Source organism: Cavia porcellus, unplaced genomic scaffold (genome assembly GCF_034190915.1).
Source record: "Cavia porcellus strain 051 isolate PalLab524CR breed Dunkin Hartley unplaced genomic scaffold, mCavPor4.1 scaffold_17, whole genome shotgun sequence".
Lineage (NCBI taxonomy): Eukaryota > Metazoa > Chordata > Mammalia > Rodentia > Caviidae > Cavia > Cavia porcellus.
In genome coordinates, this window is record NW_026947500.1 from 21,642,649 (window position 1) to 21,667,941 (window position 25,293).

The window sequence follows — 25,293 nt, forward strand, 5'->3', positions numbered from 1 at the left end:
GGCCTATGGGAAGGCGGAGCACCATGGCAGGGACCACGTGGTGGACCCTTGGTGGATGGGAGGCAGAGAGAGTCATGGGAGAGGGAAGGCCATAGCACCTGAGGTCATGCTCCCGTGTCCTGATCCCTTTTACCAGGCCCTACTTGGTAAGTTTCCGTCCCTTCCCAAGATGTCATTGGATTGTGATCTTATTGGTAGATGAGTCCACCGAATCCGCAGGTGAAGTTACAGCTCTCACGATCCAGCCACCTCCCCAAATCCCCACCTCTCAAGGCACAAGGCTGGGGGCGGGGGGTTGATTTAAACTGTAGCACAGTTCACTTATATTCTCACAATCTCAGCAAAGTGGCAAGTTAATTCCTTTACACTTAAATTTATATGATGGACCATAGCAAAATAATGGCCCAATAAAGAGGTCTTTATGTTATGCAGCAAATATTTATTGAACACTGGCTCTGTTCTGGGTGCTCAGGAACTCAAGAATGAGCCCCACAGATAAGACTCCCTGCCCTGCTGACAGTCACACTCCAGGCAATGGGGTCTATGGCATAGCAAGCAAGTGGGCAGTCAATCAATGAAAAGCATTATTTATTTTAAATAACTTTATTGGGGTATAAGGTGTAGCCCAGAAAACTCATTCTCTCCGAGACCACATTTTGACTGTTTTTATCATATTCAGAGTTGTATAGCCATCATTTCTGTTGTCTCAAGAAGAAAACACATAGGCATTGGCAGTCACCCCAGTGCATTCATTCCTCTCACCGCAGCCCCTAGTGACCGCTGATCTGCTGTCTGACTCTGTGGACTTCTCTGTTTAGGACATTTCATGAGAGTGGAGTGACACACTTTGTATGATACTTTCATATGCTTCATTTATATGTGGCACATATCATTTCATGCCTTTTGACTACCAAATAATAGTCCGGTGTATCTATCTACCATACATTTTATTTATTCTTTCATCTTTTGGCAATCATGAAGAGTACAGCTAGGAATATTCATGTTTCTGTATGTGTTTGAGTACCTGTTTTCCGTCTTTCTAGGCATTTACCTAGGTGTAGAATTGCTAGGTAATATGGTAACCCTATGTTTGACTTTTTGATGAATTCTTAAATTATTTTCCAAGGGGATTGTACTGTTTTACATTTCCATCAGCAATGTACATGGATACCCATTTTTCTATATTTTCATTAATATTGGTTATTTTCCTTTATTATGATTATAGCTGGAGGGTAGGAAATAGTATCTCAATTGAGATTTAATTTGCATTTTGCTGATGTCTGCTGACCTTGGACATCTTATCATGTGGTGATTGGCCATTTGTGTATCTTCTTTGAACAAGCACCTGCTCACTTCCTTTGCCCGTTTCTAAGTCAGGTTGTCTTTGTTGTGGATGTGAAAGAGTTCTTTATATATTTTGTGTACTAAAGCCTTATCAGACACATGATTTGCAAATATTTTTTGCAAATCATCAAAAAGAATACAATACTTTAAATAAATTGAACAAGAGAGGTGTGAGACTTACCCCATCCTGAGGCCATATTTTCCATTCTCAATGATATCATTTGCAACTGTTTCAGTTTTGATAAAGTTCATTTAGATTTTCTTTCATCACTTGCACTCTTGTTGTCCTATGTAAGTAATTTTTGCCCAACACAAAACAAGAAAGAGTTACTGCTATGTTTTCTTCTATGAGTTCAATAGTTGTACAATTAAGTCTACGGTTCTGTCTGAGTTAATTTTTGTATATGGTATGAGTTAAAGGCCCAGCTTCATTCTTCTGTGTGTGACTATGCAGGTACCCCAGCAGCAAAGCTTTGTGTTTGTTACATCACTGACTGCTTAGGTGCCCTTGGTGAAAATCCATTGAGCATAAATGTAAAGGTCTATTTCTAGACTGTGAATTCTGTTCCATTAATTGATATGTTTATCCTCATATCAGCAACACATTCTTTTGGTTACTGTAGTTTTGTAAATTTTGAAATTTAAAAGTGTAAGTGCTCTGATTTTTGTTCTTTTTCAAGATTGCCTAAGCAATTTGTGAAGTGGTGGCATCCTAACCACACTTGAGTATGATAAGGACATGATACTGAATAACTTTCCCTTCTGTTTCTTCCCATGATGTTTTCAGGTGTTCACTGTGTGAGTCTCACACTTCTCTTTCTCAATTTATTTTAAGTATTTTATTCTTTTTGATGTTATTTTACATAGGTTTTCTCATTTTATTTCAGCCCGTACAGGGATCTGAGAACCAAGAGGAGATCAGCAGAAGGTGTGATGGGCACTGCCCTCCAAATGTCAGGTCCAGGGCTGTGTGGTGACAAAAGCTAGCATCACACACCAGTTTGAGGTTTGAGGGCCCACATTCATCACTAAACAAAAAAATCAAGTAAAAAAGTACAAACTCCTTGATGAAGCTCTTTGACAACACCCTTTAAAAACTGTAAACCCTAATCCTATTATGCAAAACAGAAAGCTTTGCCATATAAACCACCTCCTTCCTTATCTCTTATCTAACTCAGAGATTTGATGGTCCTTGTAAGCACCACAACTCAGTGGAAAACTCTGGAATGCAGAGACTAATTCTTGTTATGACATAGCCTTGATCACCTTGCTGGCAGGCAGGAATAATACCTTTTCAGTGTGATAATTCTGTTAAAAATAAAGAAAATAAGTCATATAGTCATCACTGCGCTTGAGGTTTTATAAGCTCAAGTTCTGCGAGCTACCATCTGTGTGCCTTGGAGAAGGACACTTGACCTCTCTGTGGTTGCCAGAGGGCCGTGCTGGCTGACATCACACCAGGGGTAAAGATACTGAGCAGGGTGGCACGCCACTGACCCACCATGGGAGGTTATCATTAAGGCTGTTATTTTACGAAACTCTGATAACTAGCCTGTGTGGAATGCAGCAATTCAATCAGCTAATACAGAAAATAGCATGGGCCATCTCTAGCTCATGGTAAGGATTCAGTAAATGGGGATTATCTATCATCATTGCTAATAATTTTACACTGCAAACTATAATGATGGAGGAATTTGTGTGTGTGCATTTTTGTGTACTCTAGGAAGTCACGATCATTCTCCAAAACAGTCCTCAGGACTCCTCCTCTTGCCATCCTTCCTGAACTGACCATATCTGATTTCAGTACTTCAAATATAGCTATGGTTTACCTGAATGGGAAGAATTAGCAGTGCTGTGTGTCTATGTGGCCCAGAAAGTTAAACTCTAGTCTTAGCCCTTTTCCAGCTGTGCCCTCTTTTCTCTCAACTGCTTGTGACAACCTGGACAGTTGGGTTAGAGGGTGTTCTTTTTTCAGGTGTCCCCAGTACCTACAGCACCGCACCCTGGATGCACAGGTACATTGTCCCCAACGCAGTATCTGGGAAGTAACTCCAGTCATGTGGCCAGGTGGTGAGCAGCAAGGACAGAAGGCTGTGGGGAGGAGAGGAGGAGACAAGCTAGAGGAAGGAGCAGAGCAGCCTCTTTGCTTGCAGTGGAACTTACAGAGGGGCAGAGGAGGTCAGTAGCAACTGTTCCCACAAAAGACCACCCATGAGGTCAGTCAGCTGAGTGGTAGAAATTCAAATGTGACTCTGTGCTGGAGGGGACACATCATCCTGGGAGAAGCATTTGCAAATGCAATGGGCCCCAAACTGGGGCAGCATTTTGATTTGTCAGCACAGCTGTAAGGAGCAGCAGAGCTTAGGAGAGTTAACCTAACCCATCCTCAGTTTCTCAGTTGTCATAACTAACACTCCTATGTACCAAGCTCCATTTTTAGTATTTTCCATCTTCTGGGGAGTGAAAGGGGCTTATTCCATTACAAGAGGTGGACACAGGTCTGAGGGGAAGTCTTGAAGCCATAAGGCCTTGTGATTTAACCTTCCAGGAGAAGGTGGTAAGGATCCCAACCCTGAGGGCCCCCAAGGGCAGCCTCCCATCCATCCACACTGGTGTGAAGCAGCCTCTTGCTGCAGTCACCTCAGTTGGAATTACATCTTCAGAAACTACACTGAGGTCTAGCAACCTGATGCTGTCTTCTTCCTCTGGGGTCAGTTCTGTTTTTCAGAGGCCTCCTGGACCCTGCAAAGAAAAAACTTCTAACCATCTCCAGAGAGGCCAGGCTCCGAAGGGAACCAATCTGACAGAGGCCATGAATGGTCCCCAGAAGGTCCTGGCAGTCTCCTGTCACTTCCACATAGCACCAATGTTCCTGTTTGTGCAGAGAGAATTTTCTAAGGGTAACGAGCACAGAGGAAACAGCTCCCTCCAACTTTCCTCTCTCCCAGGGGAGAAAGATGACAGCCATGACTCCCTGGTGGCTGGGCTTCTCTGAGGAGGGTGAGTCCCAGAAGTTTCATTTCTTTGCTCAGTTTGGAGACATTTTTCCTCAAATCATTCTGTCCAGTCCATCTTCAGCCATGAACTGGCAGGAACTAGAATGCTGATTCTTCCTCCTCGCTTAAGAATCTGGCTTCCTAATTTTTTCCAATTCCAAATATAAAACAAACCAAAAAAGTATTAAAATAATTTGGACTTCAAAGCCTCTTTCTAATTCCTACTGGCCGCAGTGAAATTAAATAAAAATCTCTCTCTCTCTCTCTCTCTCTCTCTCTCTGTCTCTGTCTCTCTCTCTCTCTCCCTCCCTCCCTCCCTCTCCCTCTCCCTCTCCCTTCTTAAGAAGAAAATAAAGCAAAGAGGACACAGGACCCACGCAGCTCAGGAAATGCATCCACAAAGCTTATTTACCTTCTAACTAACATTTGTAACCGGGGATTAGCAGAGCAACCCCCTGTAATTACCCCTGTTGCCCCATTTGTGGCTGGCTATCTTGTGAGGCCAGTAAATCTTGAAATTACAGGCTGACCACCCGGGAGTACTGAGACAGAGGCAGCCACATCTCTCAAAGGGCTTCCCCTGGGGCGATTCCCAGCCCCCTGAGATGACTGGAGAGGCCCTGCCTGGGAGTGGCTCCCAGACCTCACTGTGGCTTTGAGGTAAATAAAACCAGGGTGGCCCAGGACGCCCTGCCTCCATGAGAGCAGAGTGGAGGCAGCTGGCTCAGATGGCCACTGTTCCTTCCACCTTCTGTCTTCCCACCCAGCCAGGATTCCTGGGGCTCAAAGACGGGCAGAAGACAGTCGGGGAGTCCAGAAGGAGTACAAACGCCCCGCAGAGGACATCTTTGCCTCTTAAAACACTATTGTGTTCTACTGAGGGGCAGAACGCTTCCTACAGAGGATTTCAATGTTCCTGCAGCTCATTTTGGTGTAAATGGAGCTCACAAATTGACTTCAGACTTGTGATGACCTTTACCTTTCTTTATGGAACTTAAGGATGAGCTTTTACAATGCATCTTTAGAACATACACCTATTCCAGATTTCTGGAAATTATCAAAGCATTTGAAATCAAATAGCAAATATTGCCCCGGATGCCAACCTGGGATGGCGTTGAGATGAGACTCTTGACTGGCTCCTCACTGTTACTTTCATAAGGACAAAGACTCCACTAAGGACATTTGCTGTTTTCTCTCTGCAACTCCCTTAAATGGGACTCTTTTGTTATTCTCCTGCCTGGTCTGAGAAGTTAAACATCATTCAAATGCATGAAGACTAGGAGGCGGCTGAGTTCTCCCAATGCCAAAGGACTGTGAGGATAAAGTCCTCAGGGTCCTCTGCACCTCACGTGGCTTCCTTGAGTTTGTCTTCACCTAACGCATTTCATCTTAGTATTTTGAGTTTGGCTATGGATACCTATAAAATCTGCTTTACTGCTTGTACATCTTTTCATTGATTCTGCTACTCACAAAAGCTCAGCAACATACAATTTTGCAGTTAATTGATATAAGTAACATACCTGGGTCATGCATTGAAATAATATTCCCAGAGCCACTTCACACCGGTCATCAGCCTACTGTGCCCTGTCCCATGGCCCCTCCATCAACCCCTGCACTGATCCTTCCTGCTTCCCACACATGAGGGAACCACAGGCTCCGGGCAGATCTCCCCTCCCCCCTTCCTCTCCATCTCTTTTCATTCAAAACTCCAACTGATCCCAATCTACATAAGTAGAATTACTAGAGTTTAAGGAATGCGTCTCAATTTTTTCTAAAAGAATGGCACAGAGCATCAGTCAACTCCCAAAACCACAAAACAAAACAACAACAAAACCTCCAAATGAGCCTCTCCTTCTGTTTGCTCTGCTGGTCTACCAATCTCTGTACATTTTTCCTGCAGCTCACCACCCCAAGCACGAGAGTCCTGTGAGCTCCTCGAGGACATGGGTGCTTTCGCATTTCCAGTTCAGGGAAAGTGAGAGCCATCCGTCAACCAAGCCAGTCGCCACACTATGAAGAGCTTTCTATGCTAAGGCACTGGGAAATCCTACATGATAATTCCCATTAAAAATTTAATAAAACCCAGAAAAGAAATGAATGGCAGAGAAAGAAAGGAAGAAGAAATGGAAAGAGGTAGAAGGAAAAGGAACAGAAAGAGAGAAAAAAGGGGGAAAAGAGAACTGTAAATCAGTACACATGGTACACCTGTGTTGATTATCATAGTTGTTCCTAATAAACATGTACAAGTATTATGTATCGATTAATATAATGAAGAAGCAAGAGAGAGAGAATCACAAGGAAAAGCATGAAAAGTCGGTTTTGCAAAGAGGGCACCCTTTTGTTGCTCTAGCAGCTGTTGGAAAGGAAACCTTTGGACTCTGGGAATTCCCTCACCTGTGGGTGGTAGTGAGTTTGGGGTGCAGCTTCTGTGCTGCCGACTCCACTGCACCAGATCCCTTCACCATTCCTGCCCTACAACCACAGCGAGGCTAGAGGTTACAACCAAGGTCCAGTGGGGAAACTGAGGAACGAAAAGCAGAACTGAGAAAAAGGAACTGGAAAAGAAACTGAGAATATTATGGACAGCTAATTTAGGTAGGAACATGGACAGTTAGACAGGGCTAGCCCTCAAGAGAGTTCTCATCCTGTGGCTGTGCCTGTGGCTGGGGGCATAGCTATTGAAGGGCAGGCCTTTAGATAAAGATGTGGTGGCCAGGCCTACATGCCTAAAATGAATGACCAGGACCTCCGGATCCATCCTTGCCTAAGGTCTTTGTTCTTTCCATGTACCCTTGCTGCATGACCTGATTCCCCTCTGGTTCAATGTTACCTAACTGACTATCCTTACATTATTACTGGTTGATCATAGTTTTGTTCCCCATTGTACCCACCTCTTAATTTTGCTCTGTGAAACTTTTGGAGCATCAAAACCAGTGTCGCTGGACTACTCACAGAGTTCTCCTGAGTCCCCAGACAGAGTCTCTGGTGAATAATAAAACCCAGTAGTCTCAGGCCCCTTCTATTCCAGGAGGCAGTCTTAGTAGCCACTTAGATACTGGCTCCTGAATGCCAAGGGCTGGGCGCCCTCCCAGCCTCACGCTCCCGAAAGGCCCCCAGATATCTGCATTCATTCGATGCCTGGATTCCCCTCTCCATCTCTTAAGGAAAGGAGGCTGCTGGAAACCCAGACACCCCGTGGAGGGGACTGGTGCCAAGTCGTCTGGGGCCCCTTCCCCTGGGAACCAGGAAGCTCAGCCAGCCTTGTCACCGTGCCTCAAAGTAGGATGGATGGCTCCGGTAAACCGATCCTTGCTAATTTAACCATAGGTGCTATTTCATATAAATACATTCACCCAGACATTTCCCATCAGTGCAGCGTCTTTCCCATGAGGCCTGGCTCTCTGCAGCCTCAAGCCCCGGGGCTCAGTGACATAGTCAGGGTGAGGACTCGGGCGTGTTAAGTATCTTCGCCATGGCATATGTGGGGGCCCCCCAGGCTTTTCTTTTCTTCATTTATCATTTTCTATAATGTACCTACTACATCCCCTGCTTCTCTCATCTTTGCCAAACTAAACAGCCGTGGTCTTGCTAATCTCTCCTAGGATGGAGGCGAGGGCCATAAATCTAATCACCGCAGCAGAAGGCCTCCCGACCATGCCGTGGGCACTCAGCACTGTGCATATTATAAACCGGGCAGCAGAGCGTGCGGAAGCAGTCACAGGGTGAGTTATAAAACGCAGATGTTGTTACAACAATGCGCCTGTTGTGAAGCTTAAACTGTAAATTAGCCCGCTTGCTAAAGGAATAACGGGGATTTAATTTGCTCATCAGCCCCACTCCCTCTCTCCTCTCTCTGCTTTGTATCTATTGGTCCCCTGGCTTTGAATGACATTTGGGGTGGAAACTAGAAATGAAGAACCCGGCACTGTCTTTGCCAGACTAACATGAAGTTAAATCCCATTAGTTTCTTGAACCAATTTTAACAAGTAAAAGGACTTCACGGCTTCAGTTAAACATGCTGTCTATATGCATTTTTTTAAAGCAATAAGACATCTCAGTACCCTGACTTAACACCCGCGCCCATAATTTGCCTTTTGTCTCTTTCTCCCACTCTCTCAATGACAATTTCTTAACATCTTTTTTTCAACAAATGCTAACATGGTGTGCTGCTTTCATAAAATGAGAGGCTAAATTTCTCTTAGCACAGCTACAGAATTTGAATAAGGTCTTTGAGAAAGTGAGAAATGCGGACAGTATACCATGGACCACCTTGGCAAGAAAGCCAACTAATGCCCCCCACCAACCACACACACCTTCCTCTAGTAGGTGTCCTGGGGATTGAACCCAGGACCTCCTGCAAACATCCTGCCACTGAGCCACATCCACAGCCCTTTTATTAAATAGAGTCTTGCTAGGTTCCTCTCCATGGCCTTCCAACTGTCATATCCTGCCTCAGCCTCCCAAGTAGCTGGGATTATGAATATGTACCACTATCCCTCTCTTTTCTCCACCACCCTCCAAAGCAGAGAACAGTTTTAAGAGACAGGAGATACTGAAAAGAGGAAATATTAAGACTATTATTACTTCTTTTACTTCAAATCTGTGCTGAATCAAAGAGCTGGGTTTGAGATTTGGCAGAGAAATCAGTTAAGCACCCATACCTGTGACCAAGGGACAATGTTCCTGCCTCAGCTCTTCCCAGGCTGGGTCACATTACAATCCAGAAATTCAATTTCTGGAATTTGAGAAATCCCAAAACTGGGTCCTGCCTAGCTCTCCTCAAATAGGAATCCCAGGAAAGACCTAAGTTACCTGGTGTGTGACTCGGGGCTCTCCACATTAGTAGGACTAAGAGGATATTTACACAGAAAGAATTTTAACAGGAGATCTTAAATACAAAGGGACTAATGCAATTGATTATGATCAACAAGTCCCAATATATACACAAGCCGGATGCTCAGGAAAGCCAGTGGTATAATCAAAAGACCTGGAGGAGGAGAGGATCAGTATAAACCCAGGAGTTTGAAGACCTGGAATCCAGGAGTGCCAGTGTCTAAGGACAGGAGAAAAATGGATGTTCCAGCAGACAGAGAGAGAGAGAGAACTAGAGAGAGAATTATTGGCTCCTCATGAGCACATTATCTGGACCCTCGTGAAATTGGGTGCTACTACCCATATCGGAGAGGATAGATCTCTACTGGGTCTACTGATCCAAATGCAAACCTCTTCCCAAAACACCTTCAGACACATCCAGAAATCACCTATCTGGGTGCCCTTAACCCAATCAAGTTAACATAGGACATTAATTATCACACCTGGTAACACATGCTTCTCTAATCGGTCAAGGTGACACACTGGAGGACCTAATAAGAAGTCAATTCCAAAGGTAAGCGTGGGTCATCTTAGTGAGCTGTCAATTTTACCCCATGGTAAGCAGCTGAAAACATGAAGCACTTAAGCATTTTTTAAAGAATATTTTCTTTTGCATGCATGCAAAAATTCACATAAACTTTCAGATGTGAAAGCAGTGCAAGAAATTTTGAGCAGCAAGCAACTTCAGAAATCCCAGAGACCTCTGTAGATACATTTCCCTCATCTGCAAGTCAATTAGAAAGCTACAGCCCAACCCCTACGGGTGCAGATGGGGCAGGGAGGGGGTGAACAGGAGTCCTGAAGAACTGAATTAATGACAGGATGGCAGATACGTGTTGGGGGAGCAGTGGAACTCCTGAAGAAGCTGCTCTAAAGACTACAGGACATATATCGGAGTCCAGATTTCCCAGAGCCATTATCAGAAGGTTTGGGAGCCAGGATAAGATAAATACCAGGAAGTCTCATCCTTCTTGTCATACAGCAAGTTTTCCTTTCTCTCTTTGCTTGGGTTCCCCCAGAAGCAGACCCCAAGAACAGAATTCAAGTGTAAATAATTCACTCAGAAGAAGATCTCAGCATGGGAAGAGGAAGTAAAGCAGATGGACAGTCAATTAAGGATTCATTATCCAGTGAGTTACAGAGTGGACACCTGGAGCTTAATCCCTCTTGGGATCTCCGGAAGCTACCATCAGACCTAGTGTCAGACACATCTCACTGCAGGGGCGAGGGGCCGGGGTATTACGCATCTGCGCCCCATACTCATTTGTTGAGGACAGCTGAGGGGAAAGTGCGGTCTTGAATTCCTTGGCAATTTACTGGCCTTAAGTAGATTTCCTCTAGTAGACAAAGAGAGCTCCTGGGCAAAGAGGTACAGGGGCTAGTGGTTGAAACTCTGTGGGCATTGGAAGGATGGAGGCCAGGCACACACAGCAACTGCAAGAAGTTTCTCTTCCTCATCACCATGAGTCAAGTTCCTGACATGGCAGCAGATCTCACACTTTCGAGGAAGACGGTATACTACCACCACCAAACACTTACACAGCAGGTCACGTGCTGGGTATCCAAACGGTAGGCATTGTGATTAGATAAGGAAATTGACCATTGATGTTTGAGGAGCTCTTGCTCAGTCCAACCTCTGGTACACCTGGAGTGTCAACCTGTAGTCCCTCGCACGACCTCTGCCCTGAAGCAAGTATGGAATTCCTGCCATTCTGTATGCACGATGGACAGCTTTCTATCATTTGACAGAATAATACTTCAAAGGAGCAGAGCTCTGTTTTGGCTCATAGATTCAGAGGTTTCAGTTCCTAGTTTCTTGCTTCCTTCACCTGCCCTGTAGCAGCACAGTACATCATGGTAGGAGTGTGTGACGGAAAAGGTGGAAACAAAGGAGACAGAAAAGGTCAGGGTCAAGGACACACCACCAATGACTGGACTTCCTTCCACCAGACTCCATCTTCCAGAGGGTTCACCAGCTCCCAACTGCACCAAAGCCCAATGATCAAACCCTAAAGCATATAGGTATTTGGGGGCATTTAAAATCCAAATGTAACAGTCCTGCTAGGAAGCATAGTGAGGATCTTAAACATGTGATCAAGCTATGCCACCTAGCCTCAACCAGTTTTCTTACCCAAAGATCAGTATGGGCTGGCATGAAAAGATGAAATCAGGTTCCCATCCTAGGGACAGGAGGTAGTGACCGAGGCAGTCAGCAAAGTGAACTGAGGAGATATGGGTGAGGGCAGAGTTTGCCTTCCCAGGAAACATGGTCTTCCTCCCAGTCTCTTCACTTCCTCATTTTTAAAAAAATTACCTTCCCTATTGCAGGCAATCTTGGTGACACTGTAAATCAGCATGTCAGCGTATGGTCTTCACTGCCTAAGAGGCCAGTTACCCATTCTAGGATAACTGGAATCCCTTGCTCTGAGGGGTTTGACTCTTGGGCAGGCAACTGTTTTGGGATCAAGGCTCCGAAGTAATCACTCACTCTTTTTGCCACCTAGACCCTTTAGAAGTCTCTGCTGAGAGCTGGATATTATCTCTCATTGCCCCGAAGCAATGATGTGGTATCCTGCTCCCACCCTAGCACCCACTGTCCCTGGTTTTCTGGTGTGCATAACAAATCATCCCAAGATTTATCAGGCAGAACAATTTGTTGTTGGCTCTCATGGTTCTGGGGATAGATGAGGCAGCCTGATGATTCTCCCTTGGGGCACTTCATTACAGTCACAGTCATTTTATGTCTGAGATCTTTGCTCACCTGCATGTTTTCTGGTTTGGAATCACTGGAACACCTTGGGGCTGGTAGAGCATCTTCCTCTTCCACAGCCCTCTGTGTGACCTCTTTTTATGGGTGATTTAGGCTTCTTCACATCATGGAGGTCTTAGAGTAGTTGGATTTCTCCTAGAGAGAGTATCCCCAGGGACTCAGGCATCAACTCTCAGGCATAATCTGCACTGCATGCCATTTCAGCCCCAGAGCAAGCCAGGGAGAGGAGCAGACCATTCCTTAGTGGGAAGACAGCTTATTCATACAAGGATGGAAAGGATTGATGGGTGGCAGCTATCTTGGAGAGTGAGTACCATATATGCATTGGCTGTATTCTTCAAGTATGTTTGGTGCTGTCTGTGGACATTTTCTGGTTGAAAAACAAGAATTCAGAAGAGTTAACATCTCAGATGTTAAAAATGAAAGGGAACTGAAGCTAAATGGCCTAACTCCCATTGGTTTGGGTTAACTGAGAGGCAGAGTCTTTGTATTTTGTGGAAGCTGCTCTCCTCACCCCTTGTGGTGGTTGCCTTATTCTCTCCGACTCACTTGATTGCCCCTCTACCTGCGCCTTCCCAGATCTCTTCTCAAAAGAACAACCTCTACTCCAATCTTTTTCCTCAAAGCCTGACTCTGAAACACCCACTGAATCCCAAACTCTTCTCAAATATTCATTGCTTGAGTAAGTAAACCAGAGTTGGTCTCTGTTGCTTATAACCAAAGGTTAATAAGGAACAAAATGTATAAAAAGACCAAAGAGAGAGCAGGGAAACCACAGTGTCTGAGTGTCAGGTGACATCATGGAAGAATGTGACAGTGAGCCACAAAGGAGGCTGCTCTGGGAAAGAGACTGAGGTGAACTCAGAAGAAGAGAGACCTGCTTGTGGACTGGGAGTGTCACTAAGGGATTCTTCTTTCTGCTAAGAACATATCTGTCTTCATTCCCTAAGATCAAGCCATCCATGAGTTCCCGCGTAGCCATGAAGGTAACTTCTCTTCACAGGCCAAAGTATCCACAGAAACCTCTCTCTCCACCTCTTCTCTCACTCTCTGCCCCCCATGGGGATTTGGACATCCTGTGAGTTCTGTGACTCAAATGGCCTATGAGATGTCCCCACACCAAAGGATCTCCTTGAGCAAGAAGATTCATGGAAACAAGGGCATTTGGTTGCTTCCCCAAAGCTCCGGGAATGACAGTAAAATTGAGAACATCTGACACTTGATGAATATAATGAGAGATTTAGTGAGGAACACAACAGATTGTGTGAACCTAGAGGACAACCTGGGACAGAAAAGACAGTACCTGAGAAGGACAGAGAAGCGGAAGGGGGAAGGTGCCAAGAACAAGTTTCCCTGCTTGGGAATTTGGTTTCAGTAGGTGCTAACATTTCTCCCTCCTTTGAGATAAATCAGAAAACTACACTTTGGAGGAAGTCACAATGTATAGAATTTCGGGTTAGAACTAAATGGTAAAGAATTGATTGCATGGACACCCAACCAATGCTTTGTGTCTCCACTAGGTATTTATACCAGGAGAACTGAAGACACTAAAAACACAACCAGTCATCCCCTCTTACCGTCAAATCAAAAAGCAGAAACATCTGGAATGGAAAGGTTCAATGACTTATCTAAATAAACCCATCAAAATATGACCCTTTTTAGAGTAGGCTCAGAGTAGAGTATCCAGGTAATTCATCATCTAATCTGGGACACTTTAGAGAGCGAAGTGGGATGCTATTAATAACCAAGTCAGAGCAGGAGGTATAAACCAGGATGCTCCAAGCAGAGTGATGAGACCCAGGACATGTTCTGTCTCCCTGCTAAGGGGATGTCTGGCCAGTGAGTGAGAGTCTATGATCTGAACCTAAATAAAAGGTGTCATGGCCATATTCTCTGTTAATATGGAATAGTGGGAAATTTCCTAATCACAGAGTTAAAGATAGGAAGTCTTCTCCAGTCCACTGCCTCCTGCCAAAGGGAACTTGAGCAGGCAACTGACCTCAGTCAGGCCAATTTCCTCTTCTGCAAAGTGGGCACAACTCTATTCCATTCACAGCATTGTCCTGAAGATTAAAGATTGCTATATATGAAAGTACCCGACAGGTGCTTGTTCAACAAACACACGCTATTATTTTCCCATTCTGCAATAAAATCTGGACAAGCTCAGTGCATAAAAAAAAAAAAAAAAGCTTACACCTGATACATAAGCTCTTGAAAGCTGTGAAAAGAATTATCTATGTTTTTATTCTGGCCCCAAATGAATAAATTCTGTTTGTTTCTTCTCGGGATATATCTTTCATAGGCTATGTCCTCTCCTTCCTTTTGCAAAGTGGGAGGCAGCTTTTGACCCCTGCACTTTTACAACCTTTCTCATTGGATAGAAAGAACAGCTGAACAATTAAACAAAAAGTCGTGTGTATATTCCTCAACTCTTCCCCACACCGCTCGGCTTCACCAAGAACAGGCAATCTGTGCTGAGCGCTCAGATGTCTCAGTGGCCAGCTTGATGGGTAACATGGAAAAACTTATAGGGCATGAGAAGAAGAATATGGGGTTTTCAACTGTAAGAGAAAGACCACACACAGGATCCCATGTGGATTGCACCCTGGACCATCTTCAAAAACATAGAAGTTGCATTCTCTCCAGCCATGCGTAGGCCTGGTTTAATTAAATGTAGGCCGCAAGCGGGCTGGCAGACAGGATGCTGAAATACTGTCGATTTCTGTGGGAGAATTTCCCAGAGCTCCGTGCACCCTGATAAGATAGCACATGGGGAGAGCACAACCTGAGTGTGTGGCAGACAGTTCCATCTGTTTTGACATCATTTCATGGGAAACCCCCAAGATGTGTTTTGACACAAGCACGCTTTTTTCCTTCCCTACATTTTGAAATGGCTGTGTTTGGAGGCTAATTAAATTCATATGCTTCTGATTCATTTACACTTAACTCATCAGAATGCTGTTTTGTAATAGCCATTTGAAGTCCAAAGCGCCTCTCTTGAGCCTTTCTTTTTCTAAAAACCAGGAAGTTAGGGTTTGCCAGCCAAAAGCAGGGTTCATGTACCAAAAGGTTCAAATGTGGTTCAAGACCAGATCCTAGACCCAAGGGGTTGTCATGGTTAGAAATTGTCCTAATGCATCACTACAAGTGCGAGCAGTGACACCGGATCTTCTGTTATTGTTCAAAGACGCTCGCTGTTCAGAATGGCAGAAAAAGATCCATAAGGGAAAAAATTTAGTTTAAATGGAGATTGAGGAGTTCTGTTTTTAGAGGATAGCTCTCATTAAGCCTAACTGAAGAACTCATGCTGCCCCTATCCAGAATAGATGTCATGAGGCCATAGTTTTCACTATGGGATTTGTTGTTGTTGTTGTTTGTAATTGTTGTAGTTTGTACCTGGACCATCCTCCAAGGGTTCGTGTACAGAAGGCTTGCTCTCCAGGATGGCACCATTGGGATGTGGTGGAAATTTTGGTGGGTGGGACCTAGTGGGAGGTCTTCAGGGCATGAGGGGGTATGACTATAAAGGACCTGGCCCCTTCCTGTCTCTCTTTTCTCCCTGGCTGCCATTAGGTAAACGGACCACCTCTGTTTCACACTGCTACCATAATGTACAGTGCTGCCACACGCCCAGAGCAACAGCCCCAAGTCACGGTGGACTGACAGTGGGAGCACAATAATACTTCCTGCTTCTTAAGACGATTGTCTTAGGCGTTTTGTTACAGTGATAGAAAGCTGACACAATCCATCACTTGGATTAAAAATATGATTCCTACCCTTTCAATACCCTACTAAAGCATTGTCTAAGGGCCCACCTTAAAGATCACCTGGTTTTCTGCCTTTGTAAGCTTTATAAAACGTATTGTTTACTAATGTTTAGGATTTGTGCTCTATAAAGTAAAAGTTTTAAACGCAGAAGTTGAAAATTATTTTTGTCCACTAGAAAAGCAAATTATTTCTATCCAGGAAAAAAGATAGCTTCAAAGGTTGCAGTTTTAGGAAATCGAGCAATTTTATACCTACCTTAGCAATAGTTGAGCATTTTTTTCTTTGCCTATGTAAAGCAGTCTTTTCCCAAATCAGTTTTACCTCTTGTTTACATCAACAATCAGTAAATCTTTGATTAAAACTCACTAAATATGTGTCTGAGGCTCACTTTTTCAACATTTTGAAAATTATACTTTAAAATTTCAGTAGCCTCAAGCCCAGCTTATCTAATTATCTCTTCCATTTGAGTGCTCAAGAATGTAAGGCAAATAAGTACTCAAAGGGTTTAAAACTACATCAATGAACAACTGGAAAAGGCCCAAAAACTCATCCAGGGAGACAGAATGGGGAAACTTTTGAATATTTATTGAGTCTGCAGACGTGGGAGAGGAAGGAAGATTAGGACGCTTCCTCAAAGTCACCAAGCAGGGATTGAAAAGAGAGTTGTCAGATTCCACACCCATGTGCTCTTCCCGCATTACCTCCCTCTTCACTGCAGAGAGCTGCAGGAGAAAACCCAAGGAGTAGGAATGAGGAACCCCCAGAGAAGTTCATCAACTCTGCTCACACTGCTGCAAAATGGGCAGACAATTTCCTGGGATAGGTCAATGGCTCTGAATAAATGCTTTAAAGGTCGTGCAAACCTAAGCACTAAGCTAAATTACTGCTATTGAATCCCATACATAAGTACAGGCATAAAAGCTGAGATAGGTGGGTGAATGCATGCATTCCCTGTCCCAGGGTCCCGAGTGCATCCCAAGAGTCCTGGAATTGCCCGGCTTTACACCAGGAACCCCAGGGAGGAGGAACATCTGCTAGCCAGGGCAGATGGGAGGTGCAAAACCCACATGTACAAGGACTGAGCAGAAGATAAGTGGATACGGAAAGTAAAGAGAAAAATATTACAGTAAAGACATTATCAGAGTGATCAGATACATGTTTTGAAGCAGCTCATTTTGTTGTGTATCTTAAATGTATACATTATTTACTTATCAATTGCAGCTTGATAAAGCTGGGCTTTCTTTTTGTTACTAATGAATACAATTAAAAGTGTTAGATGAAATTAATTTTAATAATATATTTTATTTAACCTAATATGTCCAAAATAATATTTCAGCAGGTAGTGACTACCAAAAAACTACTAACAACGTATTTTATGTGTTTTTTTCTAAGCCTCCAAAATCTAGTGTGGTCCATACTTGAAGCACGACTGTCTACTAGTCAAAAGAAAAGTACTCTGAGTACTTTGAAGGGGATTCATGGCAATGGCTTTTACTATAATAACTTTTTAATTTAAATATTCACTGTATTTTATGATCTACCATTATCAGTAATTTCTGTAAAATAAAACCATTGCAGTATGCCCTCCTTTACCTGATTTACCAGATCTAGCCCTGGGGGACTTCTGGTTCTTCCCCAAAATGAAAATGACCATGAAAAGTAAAGGTTGTGAGTCTATTCAGGACACCGAGCCATCCAGGACAGCAAAGCCAAAGACATACAAGAAAGACTTCCAGAGCTGCCTCAGAAAGTGGCGAGAACAGAGGGCTGAGTGTGCTCTAAGTGACAGGGAGTATATGAGAGGGCTTTAGGGCAATGTGTCTTTTCCTGTAGTGAATGTTTTCAAATGTGCTTTGTGCTATAGAAGTGCAGCACAAATCTACAAATTACATGTAAGCAAAACTCCAAACGTAATAGAATTCTCCTGATCACGCCTTCCCACCACTCCCTCCCTTTCCCTTCACACTGATCTGAAACCTTCCTTTACAAGATGCATCTTGGTGTCATTCTGCTTCATTTGGAATATGGCCATCATTACTCAAGTCTTCTCTCGTTATATCAAGGCAATTGAAATATTTGTACTTGGCACAAATAAGATTCTAAACACAGATGCAGGTGCAGGCCAATCCATAGGGAGTAATTACTGAGTTATATGATATATATTTAGATGAGTGTTTCTTAATTTTTCCATTATTATTCAACTTTTTAAGATATTTTTCCTAATCTCTGCCCCTATGAATGTCTTTGTTTGGTTTTTGACTTTTGTTTTATTTTGCTTTTTAGAGACAGATTCTCCCCATGTAATCCAGACACCACCACAGCCAGCCCCTATGAAATTTTAACGGTGCAAGTATTTTGTATATCTGTTTATATACCATGCGTTAGATGAACATTATGTATAAAAACACCACCACTGCCAAGAGCCAATTCTTGCCCACTAAGGAGCATTCTCTTTGAGAATGTGTGATCTACCCCAGTGCTGTCCAACAAAAATATAATGTGAGGGCCGAGAGGGTAGGTTAACTGTAAAGCAAATGGCTAGCATGCATAAGGTCCCGGGCTGAGTCCCCACAATGGTGGGGAGAAAAGAGAAAAGGAAGGAAGGAAGGAAGGAAGGAAGGAAGGAAGGAAGGAAGGAAGGAAGGAAGGAAGAAAGGAAGAAAAGGAAGGAAGGACAGGAGGGAGAGATGGTGTGAGCCATATATGTAATTTTAAATTTTCTAACAGCTAATTTTGTTGGGTATCTTAAATGTATACATTATTTACTTATCAACTGCAGCTTGATAAAGCTGGGCTTTCTTTTTTTTACTAATGAATACAATTAAAAGTGTTAGATGAAATTAATTTTAGTAATATATTTTATTTAACCCAATATGTCCAAAATAATATTTCAGCAGGTAGTGACTACAAAAAAACTACTAATAAGGTATTTTATGTGTTTTTTTCTAAGCCTCCAAAATCTAGTGTGCTCCATACTTGAAGCATGACTGTCTACTAATCAAATTCCAAGTCTCAGTAGTCACCTATGGCCAGGGGTTACAGTATTGGACCAAACCCAGTGTAAATCATCCAGAACACAAAACCAGGGTGATTCTCAGAAAACTTGCAAATTGCAGGAAACATGTCTGTGGGCCCCTAGAGATCTATAGGTTCTAGTTGGAGAAGCACCCATTAGGGGATTTCACACATAACCACAATCGCCTCCTCCAATGGGAATTCACTACCTCTCCAAACCTCACTGAGAAATGGAATCCAGCCTCTTGCCAGTCATTCAAGCAGCCCCGATGGCTTCTGGGACCTCTCTCAGGCATAGTAATCCCCTCTTATCCCCAGAGCATCCATTTCAAGACCAGCAATGGGTCCCGAGACCACAAGAAGTGATGGGCCCCCAGACACAAGCGCTGTGATACTGTGACAGCCAGTCTGGTAACTGAGATGGCTACTAAGGTTTACAGTAGTTCAGGACAAAGATGAAAGATTTCGTCATGCTATTCGGAATGCTCTGCAATTGAAAACTTATTCTTTCTAGAATTTTCCACCTAACATTCTGAAACCATGGCTGCTACGTGCTATTGTTCATCCTCCATACCCTCCTGTCCGTAGCTGCTGCTGCTTTGTGGCTTCTCACCCAGCCCGTATTCCTAGACGTGTACTATTTGGCTCTGTCCACCCATTAACTGCTTCTTTTTTCTACATCCCTCCCTTCTCCTGTCCCAGCTCCCAGGGAATGAGGTCTGGCTGGCTGGGTGGCCTTCCCTCCTGCTGATGGCATCTCTGAGGTGGAGCCTGCTCTCCAGCACCTGGGCCCTGGGCATCTGGGTAGAGCCAGCCCCAGTCCGCAGGGTGAAGCCAGTGAGGAAGGGGAAGAAGCGCTCTTCCCCACAAAGGCTGAGTTCAGAATCGGTCTCCTGCCACCTGATGCCACCTCTGTTCTGAGCCTGCTGTGGCCCTCCTGAATTCTTCATCTCTCCATCAGCCACACTAGGAAGAGCCAGGAGGGAAGAAAAAGAACAATGAAAAGAACCTTCTCTTTCCGAAGTTGCAACTGAAGACTGTACCTGCTCCACAGAGGTCATGATCTTGAGGGTTCCCCATCGCCCTCCGTCTGTTCTCAGAATCCCTCTTTCTTAGCATGGACCTAGGTGGAAGGAGCGATAAGAGAGGCCTGGAATCTTCCCTAGAAACAGAAAAATGCTCATCACACACACACACACACACACACACACACACACACACACGACCAGTTTTTTTTTGTTGTTGTTGTTTGTTTGTTTTTTATCGGTATGGGGGATTGAACTCACAACTGCCTGCTTGTAAGGCAGGTGCTTATGCCGCTGAGCTAAATCCCCAGCCCCACACAACCAGTTTTTGTGATGTGTTCTCTCCACACATCCACACGTGCCTGCCTCCCCCCACCCCATCTCTGTGCTTGGACTAATTTTAAAAGCAGTTTGCATTCTTTTAAGGCAGCAGTTCTGAACCAGGGGTGATTCTCCCGTTCCCCTAGGTAACTGTGCTATCTGGAGACATTTCTGGTTGTCATAGCTGGGACGCAGCGAGCTACTAGCATCTTGTGGGTAAAAGCCAGGCATCGTGCCAAATACCCTACAATGCGAGGGACAGCCCCACACCCACAACAAAGGATTACCCAGCCTGAGATGTCAATAATGTCTGGAAATCCTGAGCTTTAAAGGAAAAGATATTTTCCCTCCACTGGTGTTGGGAGGTGTGGAGCTGAAGGCAGGAGGGAGAAGAGTGAGCAGGTGAGGCGATTTAGGGGAATGTTGGGTGATGCAAAATGGCCCCTGCAGCCGGTCAGGGTGGCCTGTAATCCCAGCATACTGTGAGGCAGATGCAGGAGGATTGCAAGTTCAAGCCCAGCCTGGGCAACTTGGCCATTTAACTAGAGGTTGTCTCAAAATAAGAAATTCTAAAAAGACTGAGGATGTAGCTCAGTGTCAAAGCCCTGGGTTCAAGCTCCAGTACTGCAAGAAGAAAAGGGAAAAGAAAAGAGTAGAGGAAAAGAAGAGAGGGGAGGAGAGAGCAAGAGAGAAGAGAAGACAGGAAGGGGGGGGAAAAGAGAGGAGAGGAGAGGAGAGGAGAGGAGAGGAGAGGAGAGGAGAGGGAATGCCTGAGATGGCCAAGTGGTCTGCACCAAGTCTTGGGAGGACTTACTGTCGGGTCACTGCAAGAGGGAAGCCATGCATTGCTCTGACAACATTTAAGACAGAGAGAGAATGAGATAGAAGTCCCTGAGGGTCCAGGTGCCACACTGAGGCCAGAGTCCAGGGCAATTGCAAGATGAGAGCTGATTCGCAGTGCTCTGAGGTGCTTCCAGGAAACAGACAGAGAGGGGGAAAAGCTGCATCTGTGGATTCAACCACAGGTTCGGAAGAAGAAAACAGTCTGCACTGAACATGTACAGACTTTCTTTTGTCATTACCCCTAAACAATACAATACAGCAACTAGTAACCTGGCATTTATATTGCATTAGATACCACAAGTGATCTAGAGGTGTTTAAAAGTATGTGGGAGGCTCGTGCAAGTTCTGTGCAAAAACTGGACCATTTTTGTAGAAGGAGCCTATGCATCTGCAGAGCTTGTTATCTGCTGGGATCCTGGAACCGGTGCCTGATGGATACCAAGAGACAATTGCCCTGCAATTAAGGAGCAGCTTATACAAAGTCGCTTTTATCAGACTTCTTCATCAGTCACCTGTGGCCAAACAGTTCTTTCCTCCACTTCCAGGGCTGGTTTGCCTGCCTCTTTGAGGTGGCTGGTTATTTGCCCCTGTGTTCTGCTTGGGGCTCAGCCTCTTCCAAGCATGACGAGAAGGCCTGTCATCCTCAATCTGCAGGCAGGAAAATCTAAGGCACAAAGAAGTTAAGTAAGCAGCCCGCGTCCTTGCAGCTGGTAAGGTGTACAAGAAGATTTGTACTAGGTCATGAGGCTGACTAGAGAACCTCTGCCTTGGACTTTCTGGCATGACTGCTTGTCATGGAGATCCAAGTAATGGAGGCTGACACTTCCAGAGGATGAAAGCCCAGACATGCAGATGTTCCAGTCTACCAGGCATCTTCCTGCCTTCCTTTTCATGACCCTGAGAAAGCACGGAAAGCAACCAGGTTCCCAAAGCCTGTTCTTCCCCCCTACCTCCCCCCTCTCCCCACCATGTGAGCTCCCTTGAGCCCCCTGACACCAAGCAAATTTAAAGACACAGGAGGCAGATGGTGTCCCAGGACTCTGGTCGTAGCTGCACGGGCAACTGAAAACCTGCAGTGAATCGCAGCCCTCCGGGGCTGGCACTACAGGGAGCCCTCCTGCTCAGGGGAGATGAGGTCACTTCCTGAGGAAATGACTTCAGGGGGTGTCTACAAGGGCCAGCCAGGCTTGGTTTGAAACATCTAAAATAGCCCATGGGGTAATCAGGCGCGGATATTGATCCAAATAAATTATGTATATTTATATACTTGTTTATTATTCTATGAACGTGCTCCCTCTGTGTAGTTAGTCTGGGCAACCCGTGGGTCTTGTCAGTTCTTGGATGCCATTTAAACCAGTGAGCTGCTTTGAAATAGTCAGTGGCCGAAGAAAAATCCAAGCCACTAGTAAAAATTATAGGCAAAATTACAGCAAAATTCTCCCCTCTGGAGGGGCCTTGGGCACAAATCATCGGGGCCAGAGTCTGTCACTGTGTGTTAGCCTTTCATGAGCATGTGGAAGAGCGGGTATGGACGGCTGCAGAGCGTTCTAGCAATTATCATTTTAACAAATAGGGCTCTTTTCTAAAATGCGCATTCCTTTCGCATGGCCTCATGAAAACACAAACATTCACTCCATCCTCAAAAAATGCAGGCGTTCTGGGAGGGAAGGGCTACCCGCTCAGGCCCCAAGCCTGGCCGCTGGACTGGGCACTGGTATAAGTTCCTGGCTGCTGGTCCTGACTCAGTTGATAGACTGCCCAAGCTCGGGCTTTGCAATGTCTGAGGCCCTGGTATCCCCACAGTTCTTAGCCACCAAAGACTGTCCTTCCAGCAGGCTGGGCCAGATCTGCCCATGGATAGACCTTGTTCCTCAAGACGCACATCTGGAGAGGGAAGGAGGTCACCTGAAGCCCAATCGGTAGAGAACTGAGGTCACAGTGTCTTTCCATCTCCACCCATCTCCTGCAGTCATCCTTACCCCATTACAAACCTCAGAGAGAAATGGAGTGAAGGGCTTGGATTCCCCCCATGCATAACACACAGGGCCCATGCATTGATCTTAATGTACTGAAGAGCCATTAAAATAACTTCAGTACACTGTTTTGACTTTGGTCATCATCCAGAGTCTCAGGCTCTGGAAACTGCAATTACCACTTATGAATGTGTAAATTAATATGCGAATTTACCTGACTCCTTGTTGTGAAGGGTCAGGGAGGGGAGGTGTCACAGGTGAGCTATGCTGTGGGCTATTTTCAAATATATTGTCAAATGTATATATTCAGAGAAATGAAAAGAGTAGATAAAAACCCAAGAAAAACAAAGTCATCTCTGAGATAAACACATAAAAGGAATTTTCACTTCCTATATTACATGTTCCTACAATTATTTTAAATTTTATTTTAAAGAGGATAAAACTAAACACAGCAAAACAGAACAAAGCAGATTAGAAGAAAACAATGTAAGAGACATAGATTTTAATGCAAGACAATAGATCTTCACTATCTATCATATTGCCTCTTGTTTTCTTCCAAGTAGTTGTCCATATCTTCACACACAATGAATTCATACAAACCAAAATAGTACCAAACTGATCTGAACAGGATGATGAAGACATTTTAGGTCTTCAAAACCAGACAATAGGGAAGTCAACAATGGCTGTCATAGTGTCTCTCATTCTCTTCAAAATAGCTGTCCAAACCTTCATATATGTTAAAATTTTTTTAAAAAATGACTAAAATCACTCTGCATGTTCCTACAACTTTTTTAAACAATGAGGTGGTTTATTTATATCACATGGAAAAATAGTTTAAACAAAGGGAAATACAGGGCTGGGGACAGAGCTTAGAGGCACAGTGCTTTGCCTGTCAGGCATGAGGTTGTAAGTTCAATCCCCAGTACCAAAATTAAAAAAAAAAAAAAAAAAAAAAAGAGGCGGGTGGGAGGGAAATACAGCAATATATAGAATGTAAACACTTACATTCTCAGGGAAAATAAATGGTGTACTAGGGAGGGAAGGAAAGAAGGATTTAAATATTATGTGACCATAACTCCAAAGTACTCTTCTTGGTGGCCTTTCACAGAGAAAACTCAGCATTCTGGCATCATAAAAGCTCGACCTTGAAGTATCTTGAAAGCCCTGGACTGGAGCCATCTTTGGGTAATCACCTTGAGTAGCAGACCGTAGACTTGTCCAGCCTCAACATACTGAGTACTCATGACCAAAGCGGACACCAACGGACAGAAAAAAACTGCTTCTGGGAAACTCAGGATGCTAATGGAAGAGAAAATTTTAACTCTACATCAAGTTAAGAAAAAAACAACATTGGGCTCATTACAATAGAGTAGATCCCTGTAATAACAAGAAACAGAGCAGCCAATGGGCCTTTAAAGGTTATAAAAAGACTCATCACTAACAGGTAAAACCACCGGTGAAGCTCAATGATGGGCCTCGTGTTGAAGAGCATTCCCCTACAGACGCCTCCAAGACAGACATCTCCACCAAGTTCTCCCCTGAAGGCGATCCCAAGGTTGCGGTGCCATGTGCCTTCCTCACGGGAATTAGCCTTACAAGGGTGAGGACCCGGGGATGCCTGGGAACAAGGCTCCCTCCTGTGCCCTTCCCTGGGCAAACCTCCCTCCCCCGGTCTCCTTCCTTCACAGAGAGCAGGCACATGGGTGTCCGGATCCACGCATGCCCATACTACATTACACACACACACACACACACACACACACACACACACCATGGAACCTGACACTCCCATTCCACACCAAAAACATACATACCCGGCACCTCACACATCTGCCACACACACACACCATGCTGCTGGTATTACACACACTGCAACGCTGCACACCCTCCATGCCACAGGCCCTCCTACACACATACCACACCACCGTGTGACACATACATGCATGACACTTATTGTACTGCACATACCCGCCATCCTGTGCCACCTGTCAGACACGGGTGATGACCCCTGTGCTAGTGAGGCAGGCTCTCTGAAGGACAAACAGGCGGAAATGGGTGCTGGCTGGGAGACCATTATGCAACTGGGTAGCAAGTGTGACAACAGCCTCTCTGCCGGGAGGGGAAAGTGAGGGGACACAATTGTGAGTGGCTAATTGTACCAGAACAAAGTGGCCTGCTTTCCATATTCCAGAAAAGACCAACAGCTAACCATATGAGTGCACGAAAGGGAACAGTGACTCTGACACAGAAGGAATGCTCTTGTTTGGGGCATTTTGCTAAAACAAATAATAGTAACAATTTAAAAAAAAAAACAAAAGTAAAAAAGCTTCCGTTCGCAAGCTTTTCTGAGGAAAACCCACATTCCC

General features: G+C 44.5%; 1 long non-coding RNA gene across 2 annotated transcripts in view; it reads right to left on the reverse strand.

The window, feature by feature from the left end:
* LOC134471189 (uncharacterized) overlaps positions 1 to 25,019 on the reverse strand; it is a 68,652-nt gene extending 43,633 nt beyond the window's left edge. The window contains exons 1-2 of one of the 2 annotated variants that reach the window (XR_010040497.1): positions 24,896 to 25,011; positions 19,809 to 19,888 (exon numbers count right to left, since the gene is read on the reverse strand). This is a non-coding gene — a long non-coding RNA (uncharacterized LOC134471189). Of the gene's footprint in view, positions 1 to 19,808; positions 19,889 to 23,321; positions 24,227 to 24,895 lie in introns of those variants that run through there. The other variant, XR_010040498.1, reaches the window with a different exon arrangement.
* Positions 25,020 to 25,293: the final 274 nt, after the last annotated feature.